Source organism: Balaenoptera borealis (genome assembly GCF_965194805.1).
Source record: "Balaenoptera borealis genome assembly, chromosome: 6".
NCBI lineage: Eukaryota > Metazoa > Chordata > Mammalia > Artiodactyla > Balaenopteridae > Balaenoptera > Balaenoptera borealis.
This window is the reverse complement of record NC_138863.1, coordinates 114,335,131-114,361,448: the sequence shown is the minus strand read 5'-3', so window position 1 is coordinate 114,361,448 and position 26,318 is coordinate 114,335,131. Positions and strand designations below refer to the sequence as shown.

The following is a 26,318-nucleotide window of genomic DNA, read 5'->3' as shown; positions in this document are numbered from 1 at the left end:
AAAAACTCACTCCAGGAACTGGTAAAAAGCACACAAGCTCAGATCCTGACATTACAGACTGAGCCACGCTATGACTTTTTTGTTTTGGTTGTGCTGTTGTTACCACCTTTTTTTTTTTTTTTTTTTTTAGCATGTCATGCTATTATGGTTATGGATGTTACTACATTAAGCACTATGTGTTAAGGATATATATTCCATGATGAAAATCAAAGACTCAATGCCTGATTATAAGGGACCTACATTCTTAAAGGGAAAGATGGGAAGCATACACTTCAGTCTCCAAATAAATCAGACACTATGACTCTGTACCATGAATCACCCAGATGAAACTTGATCCATTGCATAACTCATGGAGAAAAACTTCTCCTGAGGACCATGAATGAAACAGACCATTCCCGGAAATGAATCAAGGTCCTCTAAAAATACTTCACATCCTGTGCCTCTGCAACTTTGACCACGCTCTCCCTCCTGCTTCAAAAGCCCTCTCTATTCAAAGCCTAGGGTTCCTTCCAGGCCCAGCTTATATATCAACCCTCTGCCAGATATATGATTTGCGAATATTTTCTCCCACTCAGTTGGTTGCCTTTCCATTTTGTTGATAACTTCCTTTGCTGTGCATAAGCTCTTTAGTTTGATGTAGTCCCACTTGTGTATTTTTGCTTTTGGTAACAGGTTCAAAAGATCATCACCAAGACTAATGTCAAATAGCTTACCATGTATGTTTACTTTTAGGAAGTCTATGGTTTCAGGTCTTACATTCCATTAAGTCTTTAATCCACTTTGAGTTAATTTTTGTGTATGGTGTAAGATAGCAGTCTAGTTTCATTCTTTTGCACATGGACAATCCATTTTCCCCAACACCATTTATTGAAGAGACTGTTTTTTCCCATTTTACAATCTTAGCTCCTTTGTCATAAATTAATTGACCATATATGTGTGGCTATGTTTCTAGGCTCTCTATTCAGCTCCATTAATCTATGTGTCTGTTTTTATGCCAATACCATACTGTTTTGATTACCATAGCTTTGCAATATAATTTGAGCATGATGCCTCCAGGTTTATTCTTCTTTCTCAAGATTGCTTTGGCTATTCGGGGTCTTTGTGTTCCATACAAATTTTAGGATTGCTTGCTCTATTACTGTGAAAAATGCCATTAGAATTTTGATATGGATTGCATTGAATCTGCAGATTACTTTTGGTACTATGGGCATTTTAATATTAATTCTTCCAATCCATGAGAACTGGAATATTTTTCCATTTACTTGTGTCTTCATTTTCATTCATTAATGTCCTGCAGTTTTCAACATATAGGTCTTTCAACTCATTGGTTAATTTTATTCTTAGGTATTTTATTCTCTTTGAAGCAAATGTAAATGGGATCATTCTTAATTTCTTAATTGTTAGAAATTATTCTTAATTCTCTTTCTGATAGTTTATTGTTAGTGTAGAGAAATGCACCAGATTTCTGTATATTGATTTTGTATCCTGAGACTTTACTGAATTTATTAGTTTTAACAGTTTTTTTGTCAGAGTCTTCAGGGTTTTCTATATATAAAATCATGTCTTCCTCAAACAGTGACAGTTTTACTTTTTCCTTTATAATTTGGATGCCTTTTATTTCTTTTTCTTGATTAATTGTTCCGGCTAAAACTTTCAATACCGTGTTAAATAAAAGTGGCAAGAGTGGACATTTTTGTGTTTTTCAGCTTTTCACTGTTGAGTATAATATTAGCTGTGGGTTTGTCATATATGATGTTTCTTATGTTGAGATATGCTCCATCTATACCTACATTGTTGAGAGTATTTATTATAAATACATGTTGAATTTTGTCAAATGCTTTTTCTACATCTATTGAGATGATCATATGATTTTTATTCTTCAGTTTGTTAACATGGTGTATCATGTTGAGTGATTTGTAGGTGTTGAACTAAACTTGCATCTCTGGAATAAATCTCACTCGATCATGGCATATGATCCTTTTAGTGTATTGCTGAATTCAGTTTATTAACATTTTGCTGAGGATTTTTGTGTCTATGGTCATCAGAGCTGTGGCCCTGTAATTTTCTTTTCTTGTGGTGTCCTTGTCTGGTTTTGGTATTAGGGTAATGCTGGCCTCTTAAAATGAGTTTGGAAGTGTTCCCTCCTCTTTTATTTATTTATTTTTTTGAAGAGTTTGAGAAGGATTGGTATTAATTCTTCTTTAAATGTTTGGTAGGATTCACCAGTAAAGCTGTCTGGTCTTGAATTTTTGTTCGTTGGGAGGTTGTTGATTACTCTTTCGATTTCTTCCTAGTAAGCAGTCTATTCAGATTTTCTATTTCTTCATGATTCAGTCCTGGAAGGTTGTATGTCTCTAGAATTTACCAGTTTCTCTGAGGTTGTCCAATTTGTTGGCATACAACTGTTCGCAGTCACCTCTTAAGATCCTTTGTATCTCTGTGGTATGAGTTGTAACGTCTCCTCTTTCATTTCTGATTTTACTTATTTGAGCCCTCTCTTTTTTTTTGGCAGGGGTGGGAGAGTCTAGCTAAAGGTTTGTCAATTTTGTTTATCTTCTCAAAGAGCCAACTCTGAGTTTCACTGATATTTTCTATTGTCTTTTTAGTCTCCATTTCATCTATTTCCACTCTGATCTTTGTTACATCTTTCCTGCTACTAACTTTAAGCTTAGTTGGTTCTTCTTTTTCTAGTTCCTTGAGGTATAAAGTTAGATTGTTTATTTGAGATATTTTCTTTTTTCATGAAGTAGACATGTTTCACATTTGTGTTATAGGGGTCCTTCTGGGACTCCTAAAACAGAAATGTTATTCTGCTTGACGTTGCCCCATAAGTCCCTTAAGCTATCTTCCCTTTTTCAAATTCTTTTTTTTTTTTTTTTTTTGCTGCTCTACTTTTGGATGAATTCCTTTGTCCTGTCTTCGAGATCACTGATGCTTTCTTCTACTTTATCTAGTCTGCTGATGAACGCATTTGGTGTATTTTTCATTTTAGTTATTGTAATCCTCAGCTCTGTTTGCTATTTTCTTATATTTTTCTACCTCTATGGATGTTCTTACTGTGTTCATCTATTCTTCTCCCAAGTTTGGTGAGCATCTTATGACCATTACATTGAACTCTTTATCAGGTAAATTACTAATCTCCACTTCATTAAGGTTTTTTCTGAGGTCTTATCTTATTCTTTCATTTGGAACATATTGTTCTGTTTCTTCATTTTGCTTGACTCTCGGTGTTTGTTTCTGTGTATTAGGTGAAACACCTACCTTTCCCTGTCTTGAAGGAGTGGGCACCAGATATAAAATCTGTGACATCAGACACATGTAAAAGCTCTCCTCCAAGAGATGCTGGCACTCTGGAGCATAGTACAGAGAGTGAAGAGAACACCTGCCTTACACGGTCTTTGAAAAGGTTTACAGTCAGTCCTCTGATGTGTGCTTAATTAGAAGCCTGCACCTCACATTGCAGCTATGCTGATAAGCTTATAGGCCTCGTTCACAGACAGACTGAGCTCCAGGGTCTGTTGCCGCTTGCTGTGTCCTCAAGGTGGTAGCTGTTTAAGAACACTTTTCTGTTGGGTATGGTCCTGTGGGACCCACGAGTGTAAGCCCTGCTGGCTTTCAGAGCCAGGTGATATAGAGGTGTCCCCTGGTGGCTGCTGCAGAAATCAGGGCACCAGACAAGGATATGAGCTCCTTTCTGGGAAATGCCGGAAAGCTGGAGTGAGGGAGAGGGAGAATGTAAAGATTATGTCCACCAGCCTTCATTCCCCGAGAGCATTTCTGTGGGCCTCCCCTCCAGCCAAAGCTCCTGGACACACAAATGGGCTTTCTTCTCAGAAAGACTGGGGGTGTTTCAGTCTGCTATCTGTACAGTGTGCTGGGGGCAGTAGCCTGCCAAGAACGCTCTCTCCGATTGTTGCACTCCCATGAAACCAGGAAAGCAAGCCCCCTGGCCTTTAGAACCAGGTGTTCAAGGGGAGTCCCCTGGGCTGCTACCACAAAACTGGGATACGAGATGCAAAAACTAGGGCACCAGATGTGTGTGAAAACTCTCCTCTGGAGACACTGGCACCGGGGAGCTTAGCAGAGGGAGAGCACAAAGATGGCACCCTCTGTGGATGGCGATGTAGGAAGATCCTGAACTCATCTCCTCGCACAGACACCCCAAATCTAGGCTACATCTTGGACACCTCCTAACACTTATTTTAAAAGTACACATTTGTCACAGTGCAATAGAGGGACAGTTTGAGCATGATGCGAATCTCACATTTGCTTAGGCCCAATCTCAATCATGAGAAAAATGAAGTGAACACAGAAAACTGCACCCGGCTGAAGCTAGTGTAGAAATACACAATCACACACGTCACAGATAGATGGACCAGTGACCTCAGTCCATCAGGGGTGTTATGAGCTGCCCCATCCACATCGGAAGGTACCACTTGCCCTCTGACTTTACCCAGCCTTCTTTCCACTGATTCAGAATAACTCACAAGCTGCAGCCCTTCCCATGACCGCCCCCACAAGCAAACTGCATGTCTTTTTCAAGGTAAAGTGCCATATTTATTGTATTATTTCTATATTTCTTAACCACTTAACATTGTAAAACTTACCTGCCATTTATATTAGATGCCTATCTTTTTTTGTGTCACTGACAAAGTTTTTGAGTACTGTGTCCCTAGTTTCATTTTTCCCACAAGCCCTGTGCAGTGATTTTTAGGAACACATATGTCATATTACAGTAGAGCTATACATCATGGTGAAGAAAAAGAAAACTGAATCAAGAGTAGGATTCCAAAGCCCCCTCATTCTTTGGGCACAAACAAAGAATTGGACCTCAACAAAGAAGCAAACATAAAAGCAAAAGGAAAGGTATTCTAATTCCAAGTCTTTGTTCTACCAAATGATCGTGTCTGTATCTCATAGGCTTCACAAAGACTTAAACTTCCTCAATTACTATCCTCTGATTAAACCTCCAGCAAAGGAGACTCCACAATTTCCCTGGGCCATCCATTTTATTTTTTTAAACTCCTCTCCTGCTAATTTTTCTAAGACTTGCTTAAATTGTTTCAAGTATCAAAAAGTCATTTCTCTCTGTATGTTCCCAGGAAATGGAGAAAAAGCTATAGGTTCTATCATCATTTCCTAATTTAATAAAGAATTCTTCTTAGAAGAAGAGCTGTGTACACACCCACATGGATTCATTTATTCACTCAGTAAATTTTTACTGAACAGCTATTATGTGCAAGACACCGGACCAGAGCAAGAGACCGGCAATGAGACCAAAAGACGTGGCTCCTGACTGAGGTGGACTTACACACTAGTGGACATGGCAGCTGCTAAATGAAGTATCACACAGAGAAATATATCAATATAAACTGATGGATAGTTAAGAGTTTGCTGAAAGATGACAGCCAGAGGCACCGACTTTGTTCAGTGGGTTAGGGGAAGGCTTCTCTGAGGAATTAATATATAAACTGAGACCTCTGTGATAACTAGGAGTTACCTGGGGAAGAGAAGGGATCAGCACTGTAGGCAGAAGAGTAGCAAATGGGAAGTCTTTAGTTACACAGGAAAAGAACAAACAGAAGTCCAGTGTGCCTGGACCCTGGGGAGCAAGGGGATGGGAGTGCCATATGACATAGCTAGAAGGAGCCGGGGGACCGAGAAGGTCATATTAAGGATGTGAGATTATATTCTGAGTAGAACAGTAACTCTTTACCAAGGTTTAATCAAGTAAGTGATAAGATCTGATGAAGATTTTGCAAAGATCATCTGACTACTGTGTGGAAAAAGAACTGAACGAAGAGGCTCAATAACAACAGCATGGGAAGATACTTAAAGAAGAGTATGGTGAATGCTACCAGCTACTAGTTTAGACTGTACCATTTGCTAGTCAAGCAGGTTTGGACAAGCCACTTAACTTGAAATATAACTGCTTGAAGCTAGTTTCTTCTGCATATTGGGGAGAGTAAAATCGCCCAAGCCCATTTCATAGTATCACTGTGAGGAATGAGTAAAACAATGTATAGAAAAGCACTGCGAAATCTTGAAAGTCCCATATAAAAATAAGATATGGCTAACTGGAATTATACAGCTTATGTCATTTGATAGAGTTACTTTTGATAAATTCTATAAGCATTTTAGTCTTTCACAATCACTACATATTAAATAAATATCGTAGTTACACATTTCTTTTAAAAATCTCAAAAATGTGCTTTTTAAGCAGATCAGACGTTAATACTGAGGGGAAGTACATTTTAAATTACATTTTAATGTAAGAACTGAGAGACCAGCTTAATCACAGATGTCATCTAGAATGCATATAACCCTGTGGCTGGACTGCCCGAAAGACAGAATTTTTCAATTCCATTACCTAGAACGATCTTAAACAGATGGCTTGATCTGTGACGTGCCAAAATGTCAGGAGTTAATACCAAGACATTAACACTTGATTGCAAAGATAGAAAGCCAAGAAGTACCTCTATCCTAGGTCTAATTATATTTGGTGACCCTAGTAACATTTGTGGGTGATACTACTGGCAAAGTTAGCAACAGAAGAGTCAAAGAATTTTAAAAAAGAAAGAGGAGTTTACTTGCTGTGAAACTTCTAGTGCCACCATGCACGGTCATGTGTCAGGTGAAACGTGCACTACAGCAAGAGTGGTACCTCCCACCTATGCCCCGAGCATTCCGTGTAAGTCCTGCTTAATGAATGACATAAGGCATCAACTCATCTAGAGGTATTCTACACTGACATGATGCTTAAGGGTACATGATACTCTATACTGGGTTGGCCAAAAAGTTCGTTTGGTTTTCCCGTAACACCTTATGGAAAAACCTGAACAAACTTGTTGGCTAACACAGTAGAAAGGTATTCACTATATGTTTCTGTTTCAAAAGACTTCCTGAAATGTGTTCAAGTTGTAATATTCTGGTTGAATAATATTTTATAATCAAAGAATCACAGGAAAAATATTAACTCTCTTGGATGATGAAAGAATCTAAAAGATAGTGAGAAATGAACAAAGGCCATTAGAGAAGGCCACTGGGATTAAATAATATTCCTGGGTACTGATGAAAAAAAATATATGAACTCATTCAAGAAATGTGGAATCTGGCAAACTAGCTACATACTACGTCATGGAGATTTTAGGTAAAAAGACTATTAGAAAAGTACATTTGATTCAATGACACAGACATAAAGCATGGCAGTAAGACCCAATCACCCAAAACTTCAAGATCTGCTTAGATTTGCTTATTAATTGGTATCCAGACAGTCACAGATATTGCCATGTGTTCATCAATCAACATCCAATGTATACTGAAACATTTTAAGATTACCCAGACTCACAATAACCATTCTGATTCTCATGCTACCTACTGAGAATCTAAAATTGACATGTGATTCTTTTCTTCAGAAGTCCATAAACCAAACACCCATCAGCAACAAAATTAAACTGCTGTTTTCATGAAAACTAAGTTTTAATGGAAAAACTCTACATTAACCAATTTCTATCAAACCACTATAAAAATGGGTCTAAATTAAGCTATAGTTATTACCTCTAATTGCAGCCTCATTTTTGCTTTTTACACAAACTGCAATATATTTTCCCCGTAAGGCTTCCTCAATTCAATATCCCCATTAGTTATGAAAGATTCAGTTATCCTAGAGGCAGAGAAACAGATAAGGAACTTAAGAATTGATTTTTTCAAAGCCCGTACTGTTGGCTGTAACAGAAGAATCAGAATCAGATTTTGAGATGCTAGGATAGAAGCGGCCCTATATACATCTGCAGGGCTGATAACATCAACCAAGAGAGACAAAGCTTTTATTCTAACAAACAAGCAAAAAAAATATACAGAGCTTGGTTTAAAAATAATTGAGAGGAGGGAAGAAAGGGTGAGTGAGAAAAATAAAGGAAAGGGGGCGAGGGGAAATTTCAAGGGTAAAGAAGACAGATGGGCACTTAGGAGGATCTTAAAAATATCCTCAATGCCAGACAGGAGCTCTAAAAGGGAAGTGCCACAGGTGAATCACTCCATACGATTACGTTTTCTAAGGCAAAAATTATCTATATGTTTATTACTTATCAAAAAGATACAGATATGAATTTTATGGGAGAAGTATTTTCAGGGTGGGTTGTGCAGAAAAGCACAGTAAAATGAAGGTTGGGTATGTCAAGATTGATACAGATTATAAAGGCATGTGGGAACAAATCATAACAAATGATGGTATCCTGCAAAGAGAGCAAATTAAGATGTCTTTTGCTTATAGCCAGCGATCTTTATGACTTATCAAATAGGGCTACAAGTGAAGAATAAAGTGGTAATACGGCATTCACAATATAAAGTAATGCAGTTTTGATTTTATTATCATATGGCTAAAAAAAAAAATGGGACAGAAAGCTATACATTGATCCACAGCCCACAGTTTTCATTACTTTAAAGTGTCGAGAATTTCACCACCATGATTCCTGTGAAAGCACCACAGGAGAGGCTAGTAGTCTGGGTTATTATCGTTTTGGTTCTCCCATTATTTTACTGTGCAACTTTGGGAAATACACTGACCGTCTTTGGACCTCTTTCTAAAATGTTAAGATCCCTTTCAACTCTCACATTCAGTGCTCACATAGGCATCCATGAAATTAGCCACAATCACAGTGATGGGGTTTAGGACAGATTACCCCTAGATATGGCACCTTGGCATATTGGATATCTTAAGCTGAAGGAGTTTGAGAGAACAGCAGGGGTCGCTCTGACCTTCCCCAACTCCTTCATGCGTCTTCCCCAACACAGGTCATAAAACCCTCACATGAGAGATGTTCTCCTTATACTCACGAAGAAGGAAGACATTCTTATCACCAGAGACAGAGAATTTCGGGCCAAGAAATCTATACAAACAAACCTTGTTAAACTAACCCTTATCTTACTAGTATTCTTCACCACTTACTACCCCTGGTCCACACCCCTCTGTCTTGTCAATTCTTCACAAACTGATTATTATTATTTTTCATCTAAAAGGTAGAAAAAGCTTCCTGCTCTGATCACCTCTTTGGGTCTTCATTTTCTTGTGAAGCCTCCTGTGGACACATAAAAATTCAATACAAGGTAAACAACAAGGTCCTACTGTATAGCACAGGGAACTGTATTCAATATCCTGTAATAAACCATAATGGAAAAGATTGTGTGTGTGTGTGTGTGCAACTGAATCACTTTCATGTACGGCAGAAATTAAAACAACATTGTAAATCAACTATACTTCAATAAAATAAATCTTTAAAAAATCAACAAAATGTGTTTGTTTCTCTCCTGTTATTCTGTCTTATATGATTTTAATTCTTAGGCCCAGACAGAGACCAAAGAGAGTAGAGGAAAATTTCTCTTCTCCTACAACAACAAGGAAAACATAGATCCTAATGGTACAAAGAGTATAATGAGATGAAACATAATATCTATAAGTCAGGGGGGTGTATACATGTTGGGGGTCAGTCATAGTATGGATTTCATCCTAGGTATGGATGAAGGTGACTGGCAGCCCTGTAGAGACAATGAGGTAGGTGAAGCTGTAGGTTTAAGAGGGTAAGGCTGTGGTTTTCTTGGCTAGTGTAAAACAGAAAAGGCAATGTTAAAAGATAACACTGGGCATCACACAACTGGGAAAAAAGGTGATGAAACTTAGACCCCAGAGGCATTGGTTTTCATTTGGTTCCCAAACAACTGCAGGTTTCAGTAGATCTGGAGGAGGATGGCGGAATCTAAATGTTTGAGCAAGATAATTCCTCCTCAGGGTGGACCCCAGAAATGAAACACAATGGTAATAGGGACCAGTTGGCAGAAGTGACTGCTCCCTTTTTTTATTATTATTTATTACTGTCATTCGTTAGCAATGGTTCCCTGAGTTGGAAAAGGCCTTCCTTAGGATATTCTAGCTCATTGACTTCCTGACTTCAACAAGCTTCTCAAAAAATCATTTTCTTCCAAGTCTTTGAATATCTGATGATTATGGGGGATGACCAAGGAAAGTAAGACATTGAGTAATGAAGTGAGTAGAAGCTTGGTTTCCATTGCCACCTGCCAAATTCAGACACACTCTTTCCCTTACCCCAGTCATTTCCTTGAGTTTATTCGATCAAAAGGCCCAATTTTCAACTTTACTTAGAAAAAAGCTTCATTTACCCAACCACTGGGTCCTTTTATAATAGGTCAATGACTCCTTTTCCTTCTCTGGTCACAGATCTTTCTCTGTTGTCATGTTAATTGATCACAATTAACAGTAGCTATTAATTATTCTATCCCTCTGGGGGTTCTCAGAAGTCAATTTTATTAAGTTCCTTCCTACTTGATTGAAGTCTTAAGTGCTCTTTTCTGTTCTGTGGATACAGTATATTTCACACAAGGAATGGGGAGAATTTCAGTTCTTTGGGGGATTTTTACCTCCAGCCCTGAACCAATCCATGAGGCCAGATTTATTCTCCATTTTACCCTCACTCTGTTCCTTATCTGCCTCTACCCCACAATGACCAATGGAGAATGAATGGATTTCTTCAGCAGATTTAGTTTCCATTACAAACTTCGAGTCACTATATTTCTCTCCTCACTCCTTATTGTGGAGGATTCCAAGATCTCTTATTCTCCCTTCTGCACTCCGCTCTTGAACTTCAGCTGTATTGACTATAAAAGTTAACAGTTGCTCTGCCTTCTCCACCCTGATGTCTCTCTTCACTGCCCACCTAATTTATGGTTTATCTCATACGCCTGTGTCCTTAATATTCACCTTAGCTCTTTAAAAATTATACGTCATATGGTTTGCTAAGCGTTTCCTATATAATTATTATCTCCTGTCTCTTCAAAGAGCATCCTTTTCTTGAGGCAGAGATTGAGGCTTGCACTTGGTAATGAAACCCCGTACAAGGTTAGCACATCACTGAGCATTCTAGAAGTGTCCAATACATTCTGGTTGAGTTAAACTGAATCCTATTGACCTCCCACTATTTCCTCTCCCTTAGTTGGCCGCTAGTTCTAGGTTTGCAGAGTTTGTATCTGTGACAACTTTCAGTCTTTGCTCTGAGGACAATGTAATGAGATTTTCTTTAGTTTAAAAACCCCAAAAATACATGTCACCCGGTTTATCATTTTCTTTTCCCTTACCATTGCCTTTGTTTGGTCTGATTTTTTGCCCTCTCCTAACAGCCCATAGATTGTAATCCCAAACTTCAGATTCAAATCTCTTATTTGATTAGTCACTTTCACTCCTCAACTATTAAGTTAAAAATTTCCTTTCTTAGAGGATTTGCTGTGGCCTCCTTAAAAAGCATGTATAATTCCATTATATTTTTTAGGCTAGTGCATTTTACTGCTCTTTTGTTCACACTACTAGATTTTACAGGATGGTGGGAGGGAAAAACTATTCAGACAAAGAATCCTTTCTTTTCCCTGTGACTGGAAACCTTATATTCCTGCCTTTTTTCAGTGAATGGGTGTAATTATGTGTATGGGAAATTAGAGTATTTGCTATGATAATTATTCACTCCTATCAAATAGGAGAATAATTATAATGTCAGCAACAGACTGTACAAGGTATTACCGGAGCTTTCCTTTTAAATCTGCCAGAGAAATGGCTTCTGGGACCTCAGTAATTAATATTAATTTCTCACAAATACTTTTTATTCATTTGGAAGACACACTAGAATGCCTTCATACTTCCAATTTCATTGTGGAAAACTCCATCTGAATATTGTTTTAAACAAGGCCCTGAGAACATCTGGATAGGATTTTACATAGCCAGCTTCCATTATTTTATGATACTAGACTATCTTAGAAACATAAAATTTCAAAACAACATGATTTTTAGCAGTACCCCTTATCCTTGTTAGCAAATACAAACTTTCACATTCTATCATTCCATTAAAAGGTCAGCTATAATATTTAAAAGATCAATGTGGAACTAATCACAAGTTTTGGTTCAACGCTTTAGTATTTCATTTCATGCAACTACCAAAGCTAGAAGAAATTGAAAATGCTACACACTGAATGATTATAGTTTGTGTTATTTTGGAGAGGTAAGGTTAAACAGCAATTTCATTTTTATGAGGAAATCATTAAAGACCTATAAATGAGCTGACTGAGCACGGTTAATCTATAGAAAGGGAAAATGTGTATTATGAAAAGACGATCTGAGCACTTTTTTGAAAAGTGTACTTAACCCTTGGTTAATCACATAAACGGAAGAGAAGGTTATGATAGATAATCTCAGTTCCTGAGTGGTGGGAGATAGTCACAAGAGGAAGCAAATAGAAAACATGGCCCCATGTAGCACAAATAATGTCATGAAAAATAGGCCAATGGAGACTATAGTTACCACTAATAGAATGTCTGTCACACCGCTGAGTATAGAAAAGCTTGCAGTAGATACTCCTACATCATGACTACAGGTCGTTGGTATGCAATTTAACTGAGCATCAGGAATGACGTTCTCAGATGCTTTTTTTGTGATTGCCTGGCTTCTCTCCCGTTTCCACTCCTGGCTGAATGCTTAGCCCTTTCTCATTTGGAAGTGGTCTCTCCTGGATGGCTTAGTCAGACTTGAATGAACACAACCAAGCTATTCAACTAGGTTTCCACGTGGAAACCTATGGATCTTCTATAGATCTTACAATCAAAAGGAAATGGAAGTCTTTACACTTGGAAAGGCACTTTAGATCACCAAGTCCAACTGAGGTCCTAAAAGGTGCTAACTGTCCAGGGGCACCCAGCCCACCCCAAGTCTTTGTCTCAGTGCAAAGGAGATCAAACCTCTTCTGCAAAGTCTCCCCTCCCAGGTAATTGAGTGAAAAGCAAATTTTCAGGAGCTTGGTGGAATTGTTCTTCTGGAACAGTAGGATTTATATGTAAAATGTTTACTTACATTTACCAATTACTTTCTTTTGCAACATAAACCTTTATATATAAGCTCAAAATTAAACCCCTACATGAAGACAGAAAAGCAACTGGCAAGACCATAATGCATTTCAATCATTACTACATTAGTATCTTTAAAAGCCCTCCTAGAAAAATTTGTTTCCTTCTTCAGAAAGCAACAATGTTAAAAGCTAAGTTTTTGTTTGTTTGTTGTTTGTTTTTACCACGTCGTGAATGTTATGAAATGTGCTTCCTTCACTTTTACAGGTATAGAATATTGGTGCGTTGTGTATATTTCTATAAAGCTAGGACTCTCAACGTTTTTGACCAAAGAATTGGATTCGACATGTACAAAGAAAATGGTTCCAATTAGTGAGATGTAACTGCTATTAATTGCTACGGCCAAGCAAAACATGGATGTCATCACACAGGCATGCCATTCATCACATCCAAATGCCTTGACCAGTAGCTCTCGTCTCTTAGACCAGGAAGAATTACATATAGTTCACAATTTACAAAGGAATCAGTATACTGAACACTACTTATAAGGCATTATTGAATAAATAAAAGCACAACTACTATAATACTGGGACTCTGTGGCTTTATTTTCCTCTTAATGTAAAAAAGAATGCATCTACTCAACAAGATGGTGGCCACTGGTATTCCATTTGACCATGGCTGGTGGCAGCAGCCCCGCTGATGTGTAGGACAAGGATATACGTATATTACGTACATTTAAAGAGTGCCTGTGTAGTCACAGAGAAACTATAAAAGCAATTCCAGAACGAATCAATTGAGTGAGAATGAAAGAGAAAAAAAAAGGAATATTCCTGTATCACGAATAAGAATGATATTAACGATGAATCCAGACTGAGTGTTCTAAGCACGTTTCATGAATCTCATTGTATCTCACAACACACTGGACCGTAGGCACTATTTCCAAAACAATTTTCTTTTAAGATTATGAAGCTGAGGCCACAGGAACTAAACAGCAGAGCCAGAGTCTGAGCTTAGGCAACCTGATTTCAGGGTCATAGAGCTTGACTGTCTCTCCTCACAAGTACCAAAGAGTTCCTGTCCTGGTCCAGGGAACTTTCTTTCTTTTTTTTTTAATTTTTATTTTGTATTGGAGTATAGTCGATTAATAATGTTGTGTTAGTTTCAGGTGTAAAATTATTATTATTTTTTTAATTTTCTTTCTGGCCATGCTGCATGCAGGATCTTAGTTCCCCGACCAGGGATTGAACCCATGCCCCCTGCAGTGGAAGCTCAGAGTCTAACCAACGGACCGCTGGGGAATTTCCCATGGTCGAGTGAACGTTCATCTCAACCAGTGAACCAACTGCCTCTCCCTTTCCATGACCTGTTAGAGATTATGGGGTATAAAACAGATTTAAGAGACACTCTTATAAAAAGAGAGAGATGGTCTTTGCCATTAAGAATATTATAATGATCACACATCAAATAATTGGCTGGCAGGACATGAGTATCTAGAGCAGAAGTCTGCAAACTTCCTCTGTATGAGACCAGATGGTAAATATGTTAGGCTTTATAAGTCTCATAGTCTCTGTGGCAGAACTACTCAGTTCTGCCCTTGTAGCATGAAAATTGGCATAGACAATACATTAATGAATGGGTGTGGATGTGTTCCAGTAATCTATTTCCAAAACCAGGTGGGAAGGGGGGCAGCTCAGCCATAGTTTGCAGACCCTTCATCAAGATTACTAGTTGACATCTCATGAAAAGGAAGGAATCCTAATCATTTCTTTTCCAGGAGGTGGTATTTCTTTTACCCAAAATCCATCCATAAACCCCCCAGAAGCCATAGGGTTAGGGATCAGTCTTATTATTGTTGAGGAACAAACACAATTTTATACACCGTCCCTCAAAATTTAATGAAATTGTAGCCACTGTCGACATGCCAAAAATTACTTTTGTGTTTTCCAAAAAGGATAGATCTTTTAGCAATTCTGGAAATCATGTAGTATTTGTGTTTGTCATAGCGCTGGGAACAAATCTCTCGACTATCCCTCTGTGATCCCACCTCTGTACAAAGGCACCAGTTTTGTGTTATCCATAGAATTACATTCTACTGTCTGGTGCTGAGCCATTAGCCAATGTCTCTTCTTATTCTCACTTAGGAATAGATATCCACCTCTCCCCCGAGAAAGAATTAGTCTACAGTCATGTGCGGCCAGTGTTGTTTAGTGTTAGAGATTATTCAAGTTACTTTAAATCAACAACAATTTACAAAGGACCTTCTTCATGTCAAACTAATCTCAGTATTAGATAATTTTGAATATTAGTCATAACACATGGATAGATGAATGATTATTTAGTCATATAGATAAACATTTTGTTTTTCTCTAATTCTCCCAGAGCCTATGCGACTTAATGCTGACAGGAGATGACACCTTTAAATGCTTTTCTATCATATATTCTCAGATGCTGAAATAAAATATTAAGTCTAACCACTCATTAAAATCAAACCACTCAGAGTACACAATAAGACCCTTTCGTGTGTAGATTACAGGTTACAGCAGAAAAATTATTTCTCCATCTCTCTATCAAAAGTTGTATATTTACTATGTACTAAGTAAGTTGACTTTCCTATATAGCCAATAATTAAGCCTCCTACTTGACAATGTCTGAGTTGACTCAGGAGAGAAAGAATATGTTTACAGCCTAGAATTTGTGTAGCCCTTGGGTCATGCCTCTTTTCCCAATAATTTAACTACCTGGATTGTGCGTTTAGTTCGTATTTAAAAGACCTCAAAACTTCAAACGTTCTTTTGTCTGTTATCATTGATTGCTGTTGAACTAAATGTTTTTCACTCTGTAATCAATACTTTCTTATGAAAATAAGCCCAGGCATTGACAAACAACTCTGCAGCACACTGCAGCTTGCCTAAGAGCGGACAGCATGAAAAACTATTACTCCCAAGAATTTTAAAAGATCGCATTGACTCCAGTACAAGTTTCTTACAGCTGAATCATTCCACTGTAACAAGACTTTATGAAATTAGACAGCTATTGAGTCCTAAGCTTTCTGAGAATAACAATTATCATGGCTTTGTCCTTTATTGCTGTTTCAAACCACTGCAGACACACGGCTCATGTTCGTTTTTACATCTTTGGTGACAAAGTCATTGAAGAGCAGTAGCTAGATAAAGTGAGGATACAAAATGTAAACAGTGATGACTTTGTGTTTCAGGACAATTTTAAATGGCACTAGTAACTTTAAAAAAAAAAGACTTTTAATAAATCAGGAGCTTGGGGTGAACATACACACCCTACCATATATAAGAGAGATTATCAACAAGGACCTACTGTATAGCACAGGGAACTCTGCCCAATATCCTGTGATAACCTACATGAGAAAAGAATCTAAAAAAGAATGAATATATGTATATGTATAACTGAATCACTTTGCTGTACACCTGAAACTAACACAACAATGTAAATCAACTATACTCCAATAAAATTTAAAAAAAAAAACCACAATGAGATTTAAAAAAAGACTTTTAGTACAAATGCAAGGCACGCTTTTATGTGGGACTTTGATTTTGTATACTCTAAGCTGTGAGTTCCTGGCTTACTGTAAACATTTGACTTCCTATGATTTGTTCATTAAATGATTCACTCTCTTAATGCAACTTCCAGTGGGATTCATCGTGGATGTGAGGGATGAACAACCAGCAACACATATAAGATTGCCACCGACATGTGCCATGTGCAACTCTCTCCCTCCAATACTAATCCACTCAAATACCAAATTCCTAAAGCCTATAACCATCAATAAGTATTCAGTGGTTCGGGTAAAAGCTAAAGCAAGTTGGGAAGAGTAACACCAAACACTTCCAAGTACAACAGCACACAAACAAGCCCTTCAAATGCACACACCTTAAAGGAACCCAAGGAACAATGATTTTAAATTATTTGAACCTTGCATGTGTTTATCCGTGACAAACAGCGACAAAGGCATTTACAATTTTTATTAGCAGCCATTGATATTTACTGCCCACAGCGATGGTTTTGCATTACAGTGAAGCAATTCAATGAACCATCCCCAAGGTTTTTCAAAACATGCTTTCTCTTTCTTGTTCCAAGGTAGCACCTCTGTGCCTTAGCTCAAAGTGGCCACCAAGAGGATGGACAAACACCGGTCTGCTTGAAGCTGCACAGCAAACCGCTGCTTCTCACTTGAGGAGAGTTGAACAAAGCACATCCACCAGCATTTTCTAAATCACCTACTATGCACAAGGTACCCTTCTAGATGCTGTAGGTGAAATACATTCTGACTATGAGGGAGAAGACTAAAGCCCTAGCATGGTACCACTATTCTCTTATCCCGTTATAATCTATAAGGGAAAAAACCTATTAATGCCACTGTGACTGAGAACAAGGGCAATACCCAGCTTGGGGAAAGTTTTCCTACTGCCAATATCTGTTTAATTATATGAACGAGAAGCTTCTGAACACATAAAATTGGAGTCACTTCTTAAACCACTGATAGTATTCAAGAGACCAATAAATTGGAGGTTATGTGGACCCCCTTGTACAATCCTTCATGGAGATACTGCTCCAGACCTGCCAGTGGTGATATACAACTCACTGTAGGACACCAACCAGGGTGAGGCAGGCACACAGCTGAGAAACAGCTGCATTCCCAGCTAGTAAGCTGCCTCTCCTCCCACTGGTACACCCTGACCTTTCATACTGTAGAGCTTAGTGTACGCGAAACCCCAAAGGGAAGAGAATAAACACATTTGATCAACCAATTTATTTCATGAACTATCTAATTTATTCAAATGAGTAATTCTAAGTTTTATTTAGGCTAATCTTCAGCTTCTAGCATTATTTATTTTCCACTATAAAACCTATCTTCTCTCTTGGAAGCATGGGCACCAAAGGGAGGAAAAGTAACTTTTAACGGGTGCAGTTAGAACTTTAATTTTTTTATCTGAAAACCATAAAGCTTTTAAAAATGAATTTGCAAATGTAATTGAGTTTCTAATAGCTGCTACTGATAGTAATTAAAGAAATCTCATTTCCCTAAATTAAACATAATGAAATGTTTTTCAAGATCAAATAAAACTAGAAAATGCCATCAGGGTGATAGAATTTGCCTCTGAGAGTGGTGTTCTGGAGTCTGCAGGGAAGCCTCTGTTGCCGGCAAAAGCCGGTGGCTTGTAGGGTAATGGGTAAAGGGGAAGTCATTTCCACTGTATCATTATCAACTTTTATTGATTGATAATCAATCTGCAAGGCATCTTGGTGCTTATGCAAATGTAACAGGCATCCTGTAAAGCTCTTCCATTAGGGCCTTTAAAGAGTTTGTTATTTAATTAAATGTCAGCATGTCCTCAGTTCAACTTGGGCATTTCACTATGTTTACTTCTCATTTTTACTTTTGCCTTTTCTTGAAGTGAAAAGGGCATTTGGGGGCCATTAGCGACTGTCTGCCCCCTGGTCCCTGTTAACAGGAAGAGAACCACTTCAGTTGCTGAGAACTGATCATCACTTCCCCATTTCTTAATGGTCTCCAAAAACAAAATATCCAGAGTTTCCCTCTGTATTTCAGCAGTTTTTCATCCTGGTAGTCGAGAAGTTTTTCCCTTAAGATGGATCAAAATATTCTGTGTCTTAATTTCATTCCTTGTCTTATTAGTTGGACTTCTCTCAATGAAGAAACAATTAGTCTCACGACTCTTCATAAAAATGCTTTATTTCGGGAGAAAATAATTAGATCAGCCTTTTTTGGTCTTTTATTAATAGACACCCCACCTCTCATACTGGGACAAGCTTTCATCTTCACACTTACGTATGCTATGAACAATGATGTATTCTTTTGGCTTGTCACCAGTTTTTGATTATTTTTGCCACCTTTCTCTGGCATTTTCACATTCCCTTTAAAAATGGTTCTCAAAGGTATTTTCACATTCCCTTTAAAAATGATTCTCAAAATCAGACACAAAATGATAGCAAGAGTTAGGTTAATGTCAATTTCAAGCAACGAACCACTGATTGATGTTACTAAATCCCAGGGCTCTATGTCCCCTCCCCCTCTCCCAATGTCAAGTACCCCACCCCCATTCCCACAACACACACACACCAGCCCTTCTCCACACAAAGCCCCTCATCTGCTTGTTGAAGTACACACAGCACGTGGTCAACAAATAGCCATCTTTGACGGATTAATGATTTTTTTATCCAAACCATTTTATAACATACATATGTATCCAGAAACAAGTCATATTATTGTTTGGTTTTATTCACACAGATGGTACTCTGCACCTAATATTCTGCAAGTTTCTTTCCTATGCACTCAACATTGTTTCCAAGCTATATCTAAGTTGATGCTTGTCAAAGAATGATTTCTTATCTGTTAGTCCCTAATGACTCCCGAATTTTCTTTCCTCCATCATTGGTTCCTTGATTATCTCGTCCATTGAAATGATGATGTGTTTTTCCTTAATCCAAATACATAACCACTGCTTGCATTAATTCATGCATTGACTATTTAGTAATTGTTTACTTCCTGCCAGGCACTCAATAGGTGTTGCCAGTTCAATTCAGAATTAAGACAAGTTTCCTGTCCCGAAGATAAATAAAATCTAGTCAGTGACACCTCCTCTTTTAATAAAAGTAAAACTGTTATTTTACATCATTTTACTTTGTGTCTCTGTTGATCAAAGTATAAATTAAATATTCCTTTCAAACTGATGCCTAAGAACTTCGGTAATATTCTATTTGTTGATTTGGACACTCATTCACAGGTTTCATTTGTGAAAATTCAGTGAGCTTTAGCAATATATGCACTTTTTTGTATGTACATTACACTTCAATAAAAAGCTGAAAAAATAGGTAACTTAGATACAACATCAAGGGCTTGATCCGTGAAAGAAAAAAAATTGATTATGCTATATTTCATTAAAATCAAAAACTTATGTTCTATGAGAATCATTGTTAAGAGATTGAAAAAGACAAGCCACAGGCTAGGAGGAAATCTTTGCAAAACACATATCTGATAAAGCCCTGGTATACAAAATATTCAAAGAACTCTTAAAACTCAATAATAAGAAATCTAACAATCTAATTTAAATGATCTGAACTGATACCTCACCAAAGAAGATATGAAGATGGCACAGAAGCATATAAAAATGCTCAGCACCATATGTCATTAGGAAATTGAAAATTAAAAGAGCAACTAGATATCACTACACACCTTTTAGAATGGCTAGAATCCAAAACACTGGTAACAACAAATGCTGGTGAGGATGTGGGGCAATAGAAACTAACATTCAATGCTGGTGAAAATGCAAAATGGTACAACCAGTTTGGAAGAGTTTGGCAGTATCTTACAAAGCTAAACATACGGTTCGTATGTAAACCAGCAATCATGATCTTTGGTATTTATCAAAATAAGTTCAAAACTTATGTCCACGCAAAACCTGCACATGGATGTTATAGCAACTTTGGGGGCTCAGGGCAATCTGCCCCCAAATATGCCAAAGTGGCATATTGATTATCTTTGAATTACAATTACTTAAGAAACAGCCAATACAAGGAAAAACATTCTGACTCCCTTCTTTCCTCCTAAAAGCGGGAGATAAATCTCCCATGTGAAGGTATCCTCCCTGTACCACCAGAGTTAGGGAATTCAAGGCTAAGAAAGCTGTATCAACAAACACTGTTACTTCTTTACGAGTGTGCTACCCCAAGCACAAGCCCTTTTGTTAAATCTTCACAATTAATAGTTTGTCTAAAAATAAAGTAATTGCTTGTCTAAAAATAATATAAAAAATATATAAACAGCCTTATATAAACAAAACATTATATAAACAAAGTCTGCTTTGGTCACTTTGGAGATCCCATTTCTATGACACTTTCATATGTACGAATTAAATTTGCTTTTTCATCCTGTGATATGTCTGTGGCAATTTAAGTATTAGACCAGCCAAAAGAACTGAATGGACTATGGGGGGAATTTTTCCTCTCCCCAGCATTTGTCATAGTCTGCAAGATACTCGCGGGACCCCCTTCCCCATCTACCCCTACCCTGCAGCAGAGGGATCCTGGGACCTCTCACAAGAGCCGGCAACAGGTGAGACTTCTTACCGTGCCAGCCTCCCAGATCTCTGACTGCAGGACCTGACGGAAATAAAAGCGGTGAGAGCCTTTTTTCTTTCTTTCTAAATTTAGATTCGCAGGAGAAAATGTGTGTTGAAACTAGCTTCTTGGATACGGCAGCTTTGGTAAATTTGGTAATGAGTATTGATTCTTTTCCCCCCAAAGATGATCACTGTTTTCGTCTTTGTCTTTTGTATCATTTGTCATAAGGAGGGAAAACCACAGGGCAAATTGCAGGCAAAGGCCCTGTAAGCCTGCTCAAGCTGGCCTCACAGACTGATGCGTTAATGGTTCTCACCTGGCCAGCGTCTGTTTAGACAAACTTTGCTATGGGTCCTCTTTGTAAAAACTGAATGCGGTTTTTCCTTCCGTCTCGTTCTATGTCCTGAGGTCTTTGCTCTATGACCAGTGAGAATATTCTCTCTGGTCTCTGCCATCCGGAAGGTTCACTTACTGTGGTGCATCTCCTGGCCAGTCAGGTAGACTGGAGTTCTGAAACATGAAGCCACAAGCAGCACTCTCTTTGTCCGGCCGTGTCAGCTCTCGGCACGTTTGTCAGAAGGGGTTCCAAAAGGGCCTTTATCATTTCAACTTTTGCTGCTTCATTAGTGCTGGAAAAACCCCATTGCAATAGTGCCTGCCTGGTGTCACATAGCAGGCCTGTGACTGGAGCATCCCACATTCTTGTGGGAACCCAGAGACACCATTTTCACTTCACCATTCTTATCACCTAGAGCAACAAAGGGCTTTTACTTTGTTAGACTAAGTCTGGGAGTGAACTTTTTAGATCTTTTGAGGGCTGTGTACTCTCTTGTGAGATGCCTCTTTCATCTTGGGTTAAGCCATGCAAAGCTTATTGGTTTGAGTCACTATTGGAGATTAATATAAGACCCTACTTATCAACAGCCAGACAACAGATCCTTTAAATTGGCTTTACTTAAAAGAAAAAAAAAAAAAAAATTTAGAGAGCTCTTATTTTAAAACCAAATCAAAGAGTGATAAAACAAAATATATATAAATATATATATAATGGCTAGCATTAGAGATTCCCTAAAAAGATAAAAAAACAGAAATTAGACTTTTTAAAAAATCCAATGTAAATGCTCCTTCTTAAAAAAAACCATCCCATCTCCTTAGCAATTCCCCAGGTCCGCCTACAAATAATCAGAAAATGGATCAGCTGGAAACCAATATTCAAGGGCTAATAGAAGCAACCATCTTTGTCTTATAAATCTCTATAAAACCAGAAATATAAATCTAGAAGCAAGTCAAGGCCTACCTATCTTTACCAATCCCCAGGCCTTGCCTGTTTCTTTCAAAATGCTTGTAGATGTTGTAAAAGATCAAGTATTGGGAACAAAAGTGTCCTTAAGAAAAAAATAATTAAATAGCAATTGCCCTAAGACTTCTGGTAATAAACAAATATACTCTAAAAGTCCTAGGAAAAAACTGACATTTTCTTTCTCTATCCCTTGAACATGTAAATCTTACCATGTCTTTGAAATGTAAACACTCCAGGAGATAACTGAGACTCAATTGAAATTAAAAGGGAAGAAAAGAAAAAAAAAAAGGCAAGGGGCCTTTTTAAACACAGCTAAAAGAGCTCTCTTGCCCAAACTCTAAACAGCCACCATAAGAGTGTTTGTCAAGGGCAAACACAAATCTTAAAAGTCTTCCCCATAAGTAGTAAAAGACTTCAGCCATATGAGCAAATAAACAATTTATTCCAACTGTTATTTATAAACTAGTAAATTTTGTATTGTACCAGATTCACAGGTAAAGTTTTAAAATGAAAGCCAAGAGACCTCTGTTTGTGTCTGTCTGTATGTCTATGTACACACGTTATAGATATGGTCTTTTTCTACCTTCAGATGGTATTACCAAAATTAATTTGTAAAAGAGCTCCATTTAATTGCTTAAAAACCAACAAGTGTTTATATAAATTAAAATATAACAGAAACTAAGCCAAGGACTTTTCAAATTTATGTGATCTGGGAAAAATTTTGGTAAATAAAATCTCATTTAAGTTTGTTGGTTTAGTTAATACAGACAAGTTTTTCCAATTATCAACATTAAATGTAATACTTTTATTCTACCTGGTTTCACTAAAAGTCAAAAAAGTTCATGCTGTTTCTATTACAAAATGTGTCAGCAAAAAAATTAGCTTCAGATGATTCATTTTGCCTAATGTTTCATAAAGTTTTTGTGAGTAATCTAAGTATAACTGATGAGAACAAATAATTAAATAGATGCAAATAAGATAAAAAGTTTTTAAATGAACTTTTTAACAATAATTATGTGTTATGGTATGTGTTCTTAAATGTTATCTTCTAAAATCTTTTTGGTAGTTTAAAACCTTAGAGTTTTGCTGAGTTAAATTAAATGATGAAAACTCATTGCATATCTGGATGATTTCCAAATAAGACAAAATACTGAGGCATTAATTTCTAAACAAATCTAAGTTTACTTACTTTTAACCTCTTATTTCACAGGAACTAAAGATGTTTGGGTTTATTAGTAAACACGTCTTGTGCCACATTTAAAATTTTATGCTATGAGGAAATATAGGTTTTTAAAAATTATAAAATGTATTCCAAAAGTTAATGCAGGTATTAACAGGCAGTTCACAATTGCTTACTTCTTAGATGTCACTAAAAATTAAGGTTTCTAATTAACATAATATGTGATTAAGGCTACTAGAACTAATAAGGGAAACAATTCTGTGAGCATGAAAAGTAAAATGTATTTTTGGGTAAGGTATGAAACATGAGGGACTTCCCTGTGGTCCAGTGGTTAAGAATCTGCCTTCCAATGCAGGGGACTCGAGTTCGATCTCTGGTCGGGGAACTAAGATCCCACATGCTGTGGGGCAACTATGCCCACACTCCACAACTACTGAGCACGCGGGCCACAACTAGAGGGCCTGCATGCCGCAACAAGGAGCCCACACACCACAGTGGAGGATCCCACATGCCACAACGAAGATCCCACGTGCCCCAACTAAGACCCGACGCAGCCAAAAATAAAATAAATAAATATTTTTTAAAAAATGTATGAAACATGAGTTGCATTTTGTTGATGGAAAAGAAAGTAATTTTGTCCTAAAGTAAAAAGGTTTCCAGAATAAAAAAGGAAAAACATAGGGCAAAAGCTGAATGGAAATAAAAAATTTTTGAAGGTTTATGGAATGTAATTTTATAAGTGATCAAGCTGGATAAGATTGAATGAATTTGTTATAAGGGTTTTAACTTTACTATCAATAGCGTACTTATGTAAAGCTGAATCTACTAAAAAGACAAATTTTGATGAGCTCTGTTCCTGATAACAGATTTTAAAAGGTGTTCTTTACCTTTAAAATAATCAGCCTAGAAAGCAAAGACTTTATGTCTTACCAAAATAACTTCCTTTGTTTCATGTTGCTTTTATCAGGTGTTTGATGTTAAAAAACGCTGAGTCTTTTCTATTAAAAAAAAAAAAACACTAAGTTTTATTTACAACTATTCAGCTTTCTGTATTTGCCTGTGAAGTCTTTAATTTTCACCATGGTTCAATGGATAACTAAGTATTGTTTCACAGTGACTTATGGTCCTTATTCAACCAAGTGTTTTAAAACCTTTTGATATTTTTGACAAACTTCCCCAAAACGAAAGTTCCAAATGAAATCTTACTGACCTGGAAATAACTCTGGAATTTTCCAGAGGGTCTCTGGAACACCTCAAAAGATTTATCTTCTCTCCTTATGAAAGGGAGATATTAAACTAATTAGGCTAATTTGATATGTTAAATTAGCATTGTCAAATAAGTGATGATAAACCTTATTAGGTGGTATTGTATGGGTAAATGTTATTAATATAAGTGTTCTAGAAATTATATGACATTCACAAAATTCTGGTAAGTGCTAGTATAAGTTTATTACTTGTAATTCTAGTTCTTATCATAAATATATGTCACAGAAATTACCAAATTTCCTTGTCAACTGCATTGGAATGAAGCCTCACCAAGATCTTTAACCATGGCCATTTTAAAGTCTTTTATCATTTACCAGCAGTTACTGTTTTGCTCAGATGCTTTTACAAAAGCTTCCCGCAAATGTATTTCATCTTTAGAGAAATTCATGGAAAGGAATCTAACAGGTACTCTAGAATATAGGTTTCTTATAACTTCCAAATTATACCACTGAACTAAGAATTTACATAACCTTAATGGAGAAACTGATGGCTTCATAAAACTTGTAACAAAAGTTCAAGCAGAACAAGAATTAATTACATGGGGCTGAATGAACTGCTGAGGATGATTATAATTTTTAATGACTTTTTATTTAAAATACTGCTGGTTCGTTATTTTCCATATATTAGGAAACCTTTCCTCTTAAGCTAACTATGATTTAGAGCAATTTTTAAAATGATACTTTGAAAGCAGAATTGAAATATTTCTCTTTTCCTTCCTACTTGATCCTTCCAGAATTTGAAACCCTTAGTGAGTATTCTTATTTTCTTAGTAATATAGTTATTTGCATAAGTTCAATAAGAATCTGCCCTCCTTATAACAGGACACAATTGGAAACATTGATTATATTACCAAAACTTTGACTGGAATGTCATATTTGAGAGAGACATACATAAACTCAGATATGACCAGACAGCTTTAAGCAATCAATAAAGCTCCTTAGAAAACAAAAAACAAAAAACAAAAAACTGGACTGGTAACTTGCTTGCAAGATTCCCAGCAACCTTACTGATAAGTAACAAAGCTTACTTCCTGGCAGGTCCAGGAACCTCAGTATATTTTGAGAACCTCGAAAAGAGAGGAATTCACCCAAATCTATAGGTATTATGCAGGCAAAGTCTGACGGCAAATTTGACTTAGCTTCTTAGCTTTGAGAGGCTACTAAAAGCTCAGTCTGGAGATTCCTTACAAAAAAATCCAGCAAAGCAGATTTAAAAGAGTCTATATGATAAATCACTATTCTTGCTGTACTTGTGTAAATAACCAGGCCAAGTTTACTGAATCTATTTATTCTGTAAGCAAATTAGTCTTAATTTGGCACTCTTCGGTAAAAATAAGGATGGTTTCAGAGAGAAAAATTATGTTTCAATAATACCCTTCTGACTATTAGATTCCTACCCTTTTCCACACTGATCCCTGCCCTGGGAGGCCACCCTGTCTTGTCCTCGTTAATGGGTTTTGTACTCTCTGGCGTTCTGTAAGGTCTGGCTCAAGAGGAGACCCAGCAAGAGACCAGAAGGACAAAGCAGGGAGGGAGGTGTATTTATTTACCTAACTCCATAGTT

The 26,318-nt window shown here is 37.1% G+C and overlaps 1 protein-coding gene across 19 annotated transcripts in view; it reads right to left on the bottom strand.

Moving 5' to 3' along the window:
* NCKAP5 (NCK associated protein 5) overlaps positions 1 to 26,318 on the bottom strand; it is a 1,102,730-nt gene that overhangs the window by 473,651 nt on the left and 602,761 nt on the right. The window lies entirely within an intron of this gene.